The sequence below is a fragment of the Euleptes europaea genome, chromosome 2, assembly GCF_029931775.1.
Source record: "Euleptes europaea isolate rEulEur1 chromosome 2, rEulEur1.hap1, whole genome shotgun sequence".
Classification (NCBI taxonomy): Eukaryota; Metazoa; Chordata; class Lepidosauria; order Squamata; family Sphaerodactylidae; genus Euleptes; species Euleptes europaea.
Window position 1 is genome coordinate 60,175,991 of NC_079313.1, and position 13,149 is coordinate 60,189,139.

Sequence of the window (13,149 nt, forward strand, 5' to 3'; positions counted from 1 at the left end):
GAATAATCCCATCCTCAGGATCCATCAAGGCACATCCAACAAATTCAGTGGTACCCAGATGAACATTGTAAGTCATGTGTGGAAGTCTGTTTTCATCCCCTTTGCTGTACCCAGTGGCTATATTAGTCACATAGACTTAGATCCTGTAGATCTATTCTTCAAATGCCAGTGCTTTCTCTTGGCCCAAGGAGCTTTCTTCTGACACAGGAGGCTCTTCTATATTCCATCATTTTCTGGTGGTGAGTGGCAGATATTTTCTGGCTTTTCCCAATTTCATTAAAATAGTAGCCTAAAAGGAAGGAAACTCATGTATCATTGATTTAAGCCCCCTTTGTACAGATGTAGTTAAATTCTCTAAAATCTTCTCTGAGCCTATTCACATTGTGCTATATTTTACTTTTAAAATTAAAGTAAGCTTTTAATCATCCTTTTAAGGAATCCTTTTTCATGCTTTCGATGCAATAACGCCAGCATTTGACTCAATAAATACAACTCTTCTGGAAAAGGCTGATGAATTGCAGGACCTGATCCTAGACAGTATTGTTACAAAGTTCATTCCACATTTTGGGAAGCAGTATTTAGACCACTACAAATCTCTTCAGAGTATCATTATTTAGCACAGATCTGAGAAGTAGTACAAACAGCAGCACTGAATGATAACTTTAATATCATTACCAAAATACATTCAAATCAACTTGCAGAAAGGTTGCATGAGTTAAACAGTACATTAAAGTGAAAGAGGAGTTTTATACAATATAGTACACTCCCAGAAAAACTGAACACTTTTAAGACCCACTGATTAATTTCAGTGGAAGAGTTAAATATCGCCCGGTCAAGCCAATGACGCCTCAAGTAATCAACTTTGGCTCCATCATAACCATTGATATTGAACAGGTTGTTGCTGGTGACAAAAAGTAGTGTGGAAGTACAGAATATTGCAACAGAAAGTATTTAACACTTAAATTCAATGGGTTGGATCCTGTAATGAACAAAGAAAGTTCATGGAACAGACAACTTGCCCATTTTCCCCTGCAGATTCCTGTGCTCCCCCAGATTATGAGCACTTGCTTTGAACAAGGAACAATTTGTGCAGTATGGAAGAGGGGTATTTCTGCTAATGTTTTCACAAACTGGAGCCCACTGTACTCTGTTCATGGTGATCATAAAGAAAACAAGGTGGAGAGATCTACTGCACAAACTCTTCATAACTCAACAGAGGAAATATTTTGAAAGTTTACTTTGGAGGTATCAATTATTTATGTCATTTGCTCATCCTATACAGGAATGTGGTGTGTTTTTTGTCCCGCCTATACTTACATTAACACCATAATTATGAAAAATGTATGTGTACAGGTGAACTAATTTGAATTATCCTCTTTATTTTTAAAAAAACATATTCAATTTGGCTTGCTTCATTTCAGAAATATAAGAGCATAAGAAAAGCTGCACTGGATTAGACCAAGGCCTATCAAGTCTAGCAGCCTGTTCACACAGTGGCCAACCAGGTGCCTCTAGGAGCCCACAAGCATGACGACCTAGCCACAGTGATCCATCCTAGATCACCTCTAGGCTGGACTACTGTAACTCGCTCTATGGAGGGCTGCCCTCAAAACTGATCCGGAAGCTCCAGTTGGTGCAAAATGCCACACGAGGCTCCTCACGGGGTCCTCGCCACAAGACCGTATAACACCAGCACTGAAACAGCTGCACTGGTTCAAGGCGCTGGTTTTGACCTTTAAAGCCTTACACACTCTGGGACCATCATACCTGTCGGGCTTCTTCTCCTGGTATGCCCCCCAGAGAGCCTTACACTCTGCGAATAACTATCTACTGGTGGTCCCCAGCCCAAAGAGTGTGCAACTGTCCTCAACAAGGGCCAGGGCCTTTTCGGCCCTGGCCCCAGCCTGGTGGAATATACTTCCTAGTGACATCAGGATCCTGAGGGACATTAAAGAGTTCTGCAGGGCCTGCAAAATGGAACTTTTCCGCCAGGCCTATAACTGAGGACAACCATAAATCGTCTATTGTTGCTGAACTCCCCATCCCCCCACTTTTGCAATCTGTGGAGGTTTAATCTGCTTGCCTGGTCTCAAAGTGGCAACTATTGTTTTACCTGAATGCCATCTTGTTTTATAGCTGTTTTATAGTTATTATGCTTGTTGTGTTTTAATCTTGTTGTTTTATGGTTTTTAAGTGATTTTAGCAGTTGTTACCTACCCTGAGCCCTGTTCGACTGGGAATGAGGGTGGGCTATAAGTGTGGAAAACAAACAAACAAATAAATAAATAAAATGGTTAGTATGGACTGCCCATTTTCCTAATAGATTTAAAATAAAGATGAGAGCAATACTGCATAACCTTTATGTTGGACTAGAGATGTTTTGATGTTTACAAAATAGGCAATGAAAATCAAATCGATCTTGGTTTCAATTCCCGTTACCTCTTGTGGCGAGAACCTCATGATAACATTGATGATGTGTTCACAATTCACAAGGGACTGTGTCTCCATAAAGAAAGCCATAGCTACATTTTTAGGCAAGACAGATCCCACTAAATTCAACAAAATCTTGGAAGGCATACAAAAGTCAAACTTCTTAAGAATGTAAGATGAAATATTCCCCATCCAGTTTAAGGCCAAAACTGAGGAGCCATCATTAATAAAATGTAACAGATGGAAAAGCTAGGTCAAAGTTCCACGTCAACTGCTTCTCATTGGTGGTGTGAAGTCTGATCTTTTAACATATTTTGAAATATGTCTGTTAGAAAATACATTGTGCTATTCCACAATGGACCCATTCATTATATAAATTTTAGATTCAGAAATTAAAGTCTGTAACAGTTATCCAGTGACCTCCAAAACTATGTGACCAAGAAGCCTCATTTGCTGTTCTCCCACTACCCAATGATGAAATTAAATGCTTATTCTACTATTTTCCTTGGCCTTTCAATTTACTTTTCATACTGTAAATTGAGAACCTGCTGTGATAATCTGAACTACCAAGAGCCAATTGTCTATAGCAAACAAGCATTCCAAACTGTAGTTTTCCACCAGCTAAAAAACTCAATCTGAAACTTAAAGTTGACAAAATCAAGATATGAAACACCATGGGTTAAGAGAGGTTTTATTAATGGCTGATCAATATCCATGCAGCCACAACATTTTGTGCAGATTGCTGCTCATAAGCAGGCTACCACCACTACAAATATTTTGAACAAAGCCACCCTGGCTCCAAACTTCATCTGGCCAATATCACCACCAGTTTCATTTATCTTAGCATGTTAAACAGGGCTGAGAAGTCTTTTGCCTAATTTTCTTCCCCCCACCAATGCTGCTCAAGCAGGAACAAGAAGAAGAAGAGTTGTTTTTTATATGCTGGCTTTCTCTACCACTTAAAGAAGAATCAAACTTTACAATCACCTTCCCTTCCCCACCCCACAGACACCCTGTGAGGTAGGTGAGGCTGAGAGAGTGTGACTAGCCCAACGTCACCCAGCTGGCTTCATGTGTAGGAGTGGGGAAACAAATCTAGTCCACCAGATTAGCATCCACCACTCGTTAGCATCTACCACACTCTTAACTACTACCTCTTAAGGGCTCATGGATGCTGTTCAGTATTAAGGAATTTCATAACTCAAGCCAATGATGGGCTGGTTTAGGAATGGACCTGCCATACATTGTTTGTTTCTTTGTTTAAAACATTTATAAGACCAACTTTCTCCCAAATAACTGGGACCCAAGGCAGGTAATATTAACAAACCTTTAAAACATTAAAACAGTTATCAGAATAAATACCTTTAAAGTTTGAATCATCCACTGAATAATTATCTGGAAGAGCCAACGTCCCTTCTAAAGAGTTCCATCTTACAATGCTCTAGAATTCCAAGAGAGATGCAGACCTTCTAATTCTCTGTGGAAGGCTAGTCTGTAACAGCCGAGCAGCCACTGAAAAGTTCTGGTTCAGCCTCTAAATGGTAAACAGTTAATTCCACTGTGCTGTAGGGATGTCAGAAAGGCCAGCTTCAGCAAAAGTCTACACTATGGAGTGGGAATCTAATTAAATAGGTGTTCCTAACTCCCTTTCCTATTGGCTCAACTGCACAAGAGAAAAAGCAAGTCCACCATGAGGCCTATTCACTGGCACAAAGCTGTAGTACAGCCTGATAAGACAGGGACTAGACTGAATTCTGGAACTTGACATTTTGCTATGTGCTCAGACTACTGTCTCTCCCTAAACTCCCTTCCCCTGCCTCAGTTCTGTGTGTAATCTAGGACTAGAATGATATGTGCATTCAACAGGAAGTCTGCTTCTGTCTATGGATAGTTTTTTCTTAATTCTTCTTATGTCCAGTGGCTTGTTTTTAATATTGTAACATGCTTTTAATTGTAAGCCACCTTGAACAGGACTCTGAAGAGGTGGCATAAAAATATCCTAAATAAATAAATATTGAATTTAGTAAATATTAATAGTCTCAGACTGGCAGAAAGTCATCTAAAAGAAATGAAATAGTTCTTTTGAAATTGTTGATCTTTTCCAGTACAGAAATATGCTCACTTTTTAATATAGTCTTTCCCAGTAATCTTCAAGTTTCTGAACTTACACTTTTTCATCTGATTATTTTTAATAGGCTTTTGCTCACCAGCACAACAATTAGCCTTTCTCTTCTCACAGTATGTGGCAAACATTTCCAAATGATCTCAATTTTCTCTGCTTCTAATCAAGCTGAAATAATTTCAATAGCTGTGACTTCTTTCACCATACCCATTGTTTGTATAGCCTCCAAATCTACTCTGGCATGCTTTTACTCTTCTCCCTTTCAAGAGCACGCTTACTGACAACCCCATTATCATTTTAGGATGGGTCTTGCACTTGGAATCTAAAAATGTATGTACGACAATGGCCCACAGATTGGAAACGATCCATTTACATTCCAATTCCCAATAAAGGAGACATCAAAGATTGCAGCAACTATCAGACCATCATATTAATTTCTCAAGCAAGTAAAATGATGCTCAAAATCTTACAACAAAGACTGTTATCATATATGAAACAAGAAATGTCTGATGTTCAAGCTGGGTTCAGAAAGGAAGAGGCACTAGAGATCATATTGCAAAACTACGTTGGTTACTGGAGCATATGAGAGAATTTCTGAAGAAAATCAGCTTGTGTTTCACAGTTTACAGAAAGCTTTTGACTGAGTGGATCACGAAAAGCTATGGCTGGTTGTAAAGGAAATGGGTGTGCCACTACATCTCATTGTTTTGATGCACAACCTGTACTCTGGACAAGATGCCACGGTTAGAACAGAATATGGAGAAACAGAATGGTTTCTAATTGGCAAAGGTATTAGACAAGGATGTACTTTATCTCCCTATCTCTTCAATCTATTTGCAGAACATATAATTAGGAAAGATGGATTAGATTTAGATGAAGGTGCAGTGAAAATTGGAGGGAGAAACATTAACAATTTGAGATATGCGGATGATACTACATTACTGGCAGAAAATAGCAAAGACTTGAAATGGCTACTGCTGAAAGTTAAAAGAGAAAGTGCCAAAGCAGGACTACAGCTGAACATCAAGAAGACAAAGGTCATGACTACAGGAGAATTATTCAACTTTAAGGTTGACAATGAGGAAATTAAAAGTGTTCAAGACTTTCTATTCCTTGGCTCCATCATCAACCAAAAGGGAGACTGCAGCCAAAAAATCAGAAGGAGCCATGGGAAGGGCAGCCATGAAGGAGCTAGAAAAGATTCTGAAGTGTAAGGATGTGTCACTGGCCACCAAAATCAAGTTAATTCATTTCATCCTATTCCCTATTACTATGTATGGGTGTGAAATCTGGACAATGAACAAAGCTGATAGGAAGAAAGTAGATTCCTTTGAAATGTGGTGTTGGAGGAGAGTGTTACGGATACTGTGGACTACCAAAAAAAATAATAATCAGTGGGTTATAGATCAAATCAAGCCTGAATTGACCCTATAAGCTAAACTGACTAAACTGAGGTTATCATACTTTGGGCACATTATGAGAAGTCAAGAGTCACTGGAAAAGACAATCATGTTAGGAAAAGCCGGGGGGAGCAGGAAAAGAGGAAGACCCAACAAGAGATGGATTGATTCTATAAAGGAAGTCACACCCCTCATTTTGCAAGATCTGAGCAACTGTTAGATAGGATGTTTTGAAGGACATTGATTCATAGGGTCGCCATGAGTTGGAAGCGACTTGACGGCACTTAACACACACATGTATGACACAGATTTTGAGATCTCTGGGCACCCAAATGATATGATTTTCTTCCAAACAAATGTATCTTCATGACGTCTATTTTAATTTAACTTAATAAACTATTTCATCTTTGACATTCCATGAAGTCAGCCCTTCTGGGGACTATCAAAATAGGATAAATTTTTAATGTGAAAAGGCTACTCTAAGAAGGAATATGTGAAGGCAACCGAAGACAGGTGAGTGCATAGTTCCCAAAATATTCAAGTGAATTTAGCCACTGACTCATTGGCCTTTGCTCCTAAGCCCACACAACAATATTATGCTTCGTGCTTTATTCACTACATTAAAATTATTTAGAGGTATCTCTCTGTGTTAATGTAAATATTGGATGGATCCATTTTGTATCAACAAATCGCAACAACAAGCTTTCAATCTGTGATCAAGTAACACACAAAACAAAGGCCAATTGTATGCTTACCCTACTTATAGTACAAGCCTCTTGGCTTCCAGACAATGTATTTCAGTTAGCATCATTGTGATTCAGAACATTACTATTGTAATGAGCAGGCAATTTCATTATTGCGAGGTAAGTGATTTCTCCCATTGTTTTTTACAGTGTTCCACCAAAAATGTGCAACATGATTCACTATTTTTCCTAACAGAAAATATCACAAACATGAAGGGAAAAATAATTGATTTCTTAAAAATGGTGTTGGATAAATATATCTTCCCAACTTTAAAAGCTGTTATCAGTTCAAACACAGGCTTCTCTGCTGAAGTAACACAATGAGGCTGTAATCCTGAAGGGGGGGGGCAAAGCTCCTTAGGAGCCAGCATGACCTTGCGCCAGTGTAGGTGGAATAAAGTGGAACCTACACTGGCGAGTGGGCAAACACCCAGTGCCAGGAAGCCACACTGGCAGTGAAATCCCTGAAGAGAGCCCTCACCAGTGTGGGGAGCGTTCCCGGGGCATTCCCAGTGGCAGAGCTGCCTTTAGGCAGCTTCCTAACCCCTTTGGATCCGGGAACACTCCCTAGAGCTGCACTGTGGCTACACCACCTTTTTTAAAGTGGCATAGCTTTGCTGATTTCAATGGGGGCACTTCCCCTTTTTCTAATTTAATTTCCTTTTATTGTATTTTAGGTGGCCGGGATACCTCTGTGGAGGCGGCATGGCTATGCTACTCCCAGCCACTGCAGATCTACCTTCACCCCCACCCCCAGGAATGGACTGCCCATCATTATGTCATACTTGTGAATATTTTTCCTCCGAATGTTCACAAATTCATACATAAATGTGAATACTGCAAGCCCATGTGCTCTTTTCTCCTTGTGTTCTTAAATAAGCTGCACTTGTAGTAGACAGGAAACAAGTAGTATTTTCCAAAATGCTTCTCTAAGTATTTTTTTCTGCTGCTTAAATAATAAATAATATTATACCATCACTGCCCTCAACCATATGCCTGGTGGAACATCTCTGTCTTATGAGCCCTGTGGAACTGAGCTAGGTTGGATATGTGCTGTCCATTATGTTCCTGTTGGACCCACGCAGCTGCATTCTGGACAAGCTGCAGTTTCCAGAGCAATCTCAAGGATAGCCCTATGTAGAGTGAATTACAGTAGTCTAATCTTGAGGTGACCATCACATGGATCACTGTGGCTAGGTCAGTACAAGGCAGATAAGGGACCAACTGCCGGACCTAGTAAAGATGGAAGAATGCCTTCCTGGCAGACTACGTGACCTGGGCTTCTAAAGACAAAAAGGCATCCAAGATCAATCCCAGACTTTTGACGTAGGTAGCCAGTTCCAGCTGGACCCCGTCAAGAGTAGGAAGCTGGAATCCCCAACCCATCCACAAAACCTCCATCTTCGATGGGTTCAATTTCAGGTGGCTCTGTTTTAACCATTTTGCTACAGCCTCCAGGCGCCTGGTGAGATTTTCCAGGATGGCATTCAGCTGGCCACCCATCAACAGATGACACCCAAGCCCGGAACTCTAGACCAACTGAGCGAGGAGGCGCATATAGATGTTGAAGAGTGCAATTGAGAGAGTGCCCAGAGCACTGATATCGTTACAGAAATAACTAGTGAAATTTTTGAGAGCTATAGCATTGTTCATGTCAGTTGCAATCCTGTTCTAGCAGCTGAGGCACTGAAAAGTTCTTTTGATCACTGCACAAATAGATGCCACTAAGTAGGAATAAAGTTCCCGACTAAAGTTCCACTGACTAAGTAGGAATAAAAAGCAGTTTGTGATCCCCCTAAATTCAGAAGTACAGGCTGCAATCCTAGGAACACTTTCCTGGGAGTAAGCCCCATTGAATAAAATTGAACTTCTCAGTAAAGCTGCTCAGAATTGCTCCCACAGGTCAACAAATCTTGATTTAAATGCAAGGTGAGTGCCTGATTGGATTTTTTTGTCAGAACATCATACTAAACAGCTTTGCACCTGCCACTTGTCCTACAAAGCCAGACCAAGCAAATAAAATACTTGTTGGCAAGTAAATAATAAACTTGACTAAGAATTCAAAATTACCAGAGAAAAGACCCTTATCTTCCAGATCAAGGATCAGTCTAATTAAAGTGAGCTAATTGTTAAGCAAATAATGAATTATAGTTCATCCCTTCTTGGCTACTGCACAGTTGGATACAGCCTTTAATAACCAATATTTGATTTAATGGATTGCCTGCTTTTTATTCCTACTTAGTCAGTGGCATCTATTTGTGCAGTGATCAGAAGAACTTTTCACAAGGATTGCTAAATTCATGGACAGACACTGAAAGCACACAGAGACATCTAAGTTGTAAGCCTCTACTTAAACATTTCAAATGGATTTTTCCCCTTTAACAATGTGCCTTTTATCAAAGGGAGGCAGTGGTGGCAGATGGTGGGGTCGAAACTGAACAAAAACAGTCTAATGCAGCTGGACCCTATAGATTCATTCAGATGCATTTGAACAATTGGCTCTCTGACTGTGACCAGTTAGCAGGATATGAGCCAAATTGGCAGATGATAACTTTTTGTCCCTTCAATACACACATTTAAATTCCACCATCACTTACACCAACTTCACCACAAAACAATCTTATGGGAACGAATTAATTAGATTGGTTCTTGTAGGTTATCCGGGCTGTGTAACCGTGGTCTTGGAATTTTCTTTCCTGACGTTTCGCCAGCAACTGTGGCAGGCATCTTCAGAGTAGTAACACTGAAGGACAGTGTCTCTCAGTGTCAAGGGTGTAGGAAGAGTAATATATAGTCAGAAAGGGGTTGGGTTTGAGCTGAGTATTGTCCTGCAAAAGTATTGTCCTGTAAGTATCAAGATAATGTGCTAATGAGGGTATGGTATGTTAATATGGAACCATTGTATCCTGAAGTGATCTGTTAATGTGTGTAATCCAAAACTAATCTGTATGGCTATTGTTGAATGTTGTCTTTGTCTGGAGGTTTTTCAGGGCAGGAAGCCAAGCCTTATTCATTCTTAAACTCTCCTCTTTTCTGTTAAAGTTGTGCTGATGTTTATGAATTTCAATGGCTTCTCTGTGCAATCTGACAAAATAGTTGGTAGAATTGTCCAGTCTTTCAGTGTCTTGGAATAAGACCCTGTGTCCTGTTTGTGTCAGTCCATGTTCAGCCACTGCTGATTTCTCAGGTTGGCCAAGTCTGCAGTATCTTTCATGTTCTTTTATTCTTGTTTGTATGCTGCATTTTGTGGTCCCGATGTAAACTTCTCCACAGCTGCAAGGTATACGATATACTCCTGCAGAGGTGAGGGGGTCTCTTTTGTCTTTTGCTGATCGTAGCATTTGTTGTATTTTCTTGGTGGGTTTAAACACTGTTTGTAGGTTATGTTTTTTCAAAAGTTTCTCCATCCTATCAGTGACTCCTTTAATAAATGGCAAGAATACCTTTCCTATGGGAGACTGTTTTTCTTTTTTTTTTTTTTTTTTATAAATATTTTTATTAATTTCTAGTATTGAATGGGAATACAGGAAAGGAAAAAGGGTAAGGGACAACATGAACAAAAGAAACAGTCATATTTTTACCCCCTTAACAAGGTTACAATTGTCATCAGTTTTTAACATGTTATGTTACTTCATCAACTTTAGTTTCATTACATTTATCAAATTTATTGTTGCTTTTTGGTTTTAATAAATTCATAGAAGGTGTGCCATTTGTCTTTTTTTGAATTTTGAGTGTCTGTTTGTAATAGTTCTGTTAGGTGTGCCATTGATATAAATTCATATGCTTTATCAATCCAGAGTTCAATTTTAGGTATTTTTTCTGTTTTCCACAGTGAAGCTAGGACTATTCTTGCCGCTGTTATTAGATATTTTAGTATAATCTGTTGGTCTTTAGTACATGCATCTGGTATTTTACTCAGGAGAAAAAGTTTGGGGTCGTATGTAATGGGTTGACCGACTATAGTTTCTATATTCCTATGAATTTTCTTCCAGAATTTTTGGACAAGTGTACATGTCCACCAACAGTGATAGAAAGTGCCTCTGGCTTTACCACACTTCCAACACAAGCCAGATGTCGAGCTGTTCATGTTCTGGATATCGCTTGGCGTAATGTACCACCTGTGCAACATTTTCAGCCAATTTTCTTGAATTCCTTGACATAGAGTAAATTTGAGATTACCACGAAATAGCTGTTCCCATTCGTCCGTTGTTATGATCTCGTTAAAATTTTCCATCCATTTGATTTGGCATGATTTTATTTGTTCATCTTCCGTATCATATGTCAACAGCAGCCGATAAATTTTACCTAAAAGATGATCTGTTGGCTTGCTTATCAGCTGTTCAAAATCTGTTTTACCTTTTAGAACTCCCCGAATCCAGCAGTCCTCTTTAAATCTTGAAATTAGTTGATGATATATCAGCCAAGACATCCGTGGATAGTCAGTTTGTAATTCTATTAGTGTCTTGATGGAACCATCTGTTTTTACCAGACTCTGATATTGTATTTTCCCATATGTTTTCCTATCAGCTACTAAGCCGTAGACGTTAAAGGGCGCCATCAGTAGTGATTTTTCAAAACTTAATCTGGGTTTCAATTTTCGCCACACTGCCACCATATTTTCTACAATTGGGTGGCCTCCCATTGCTTCTAGGCTCTTCTTCCAGTTCTTTCCCCATAATAGATTATGTACTCCACCTTGCAAACTTGCCAACTCTAATTTGGTAGTCCTTTCGTTAGTTTGCATGATCCAGTCTTTAATCCATACCAAGGTCGCCGCTTGATGGTACATTGTTAGATTTGGAAGAGACATGCCTCCTCTTTTCTTTTCGTCCGTCATAATTTTGAATTTTATTCGTGGACGTTTTTTGTCCCAAACAAATCTGTTAATTTTACGTTGCCAAGATTTTAAGACCTTGTCTTGAATTTTGATGGGGATCATTTGAAACAAAAAACTAAGTCTTGGAAGTATATTCATTTTAATTAAAGATATTCTGCCCAACCAAGAAACTTTTAGCTTAGACCAAATTTGGAGTTCACATTCGATTTTGTTCCAGACCGTTTGATAATTGTGATTATATAAATCTTGGGATTTTTTTGGAAAAGTTATTCCCAGATATTTTATTGGTTTGGTTGATATTGTGAATCCTGAGATATTTGTTACTTCTAATTCCTCTTCCTTTGTTAGATGTTCTAGAAAGATTTTTGTTTTGGTTTTATTAAGTTTATAACCCGCCAGTTGTCCATAGACCTGAATGTCATTCATGAGTTCTTTAATGCTAGACTTTGGTTGTGAAATTGTTAACAAAACATCATCGGCATATGCTCTGATTTTAAATTCTTCTCCTTGTACACTTAGGCCCGTTATTCTCTGGTTTGATCTAATTTTATTTGCCAATACTTCTAGTGTTAGGTTGAATAACAAAGGTGATAAAGGGCAACCTTGTCTGGTTCCTTTTTCAATAATGATATCTTTAGTCAGGGTGCCATTTATTAAAAGTTTCGCTTGCTGATCCGTATATATACTAGATATCCAATGAAATAGGTTGCCGTCATTGCTTATACTGTAGACCACCTGTTTTATAAAGTGCCATGAAATGTTGTCGAAAGCTTTTTCCGCGTCCACAAAAATAAAGGCTATTTTTTCTTTTCTGTATTTTACAAGCTCTCGCGCATTGATCAGGAACCTAATATTGTCTGCCATTTGACGTTTGGGAATAAAGCCTGTCTGATCTGGATTAATCAGTGTTTCTACATGAGCTAACAATCTTTGTGCAATTATTGTAGTGAATATTTTATAATCTGTGTTAAGCAAGGATATTGGCCTATATGAGGAGGGTAGCGTTAGATCTGTTCCTTCTTTAGGAATAAGCGTTATATATGCTTCTTTCCAAGAATCTGGCACCTTCTTTTTCTTATATATTTCATTCATCACTTTCACTAACGTTGGGGCCACTTCTTCCATAAATGATTTATAATATATGGCTGTAAAACCATCTGGCCCTGGCGTCTTCCCACTCTTTAATTTCTTAATTGCTTGTTTTACTTCTTCAATAGTGATTTCTTGGTTTAAACAAGTTATATCTTCTTTGGAAAGATAGTTCAGATGATTCTGTTGAATATAGGTTTTTATCTCCTCCGGTGATTCATTTTGTTTTTTCTTTTTGTACAAATCATCGAAATATTCTAGGAAACACTGTGTTATTTCATCTTCTTTATATGTTATCTGTCCTTTTATTTTTGTTGCGAGTATTGTTCTTTTCTGTTTTTCTGTTTTGATCATCGATGCCAAGTACTTGCCCGGCTTGTTTGCGTATGCAAAGTGTCTCTGTTTTATAAATTTTAGCTTTTTTGCCATTTCATCTGTATAGAATAGGTCAATTTCATGTCTAACCTTTTTGAGCTCTTTCAGGGCTTTTTTGCTATTTGTTCGTTGGTGAGTTTTTTCTAACTGTGC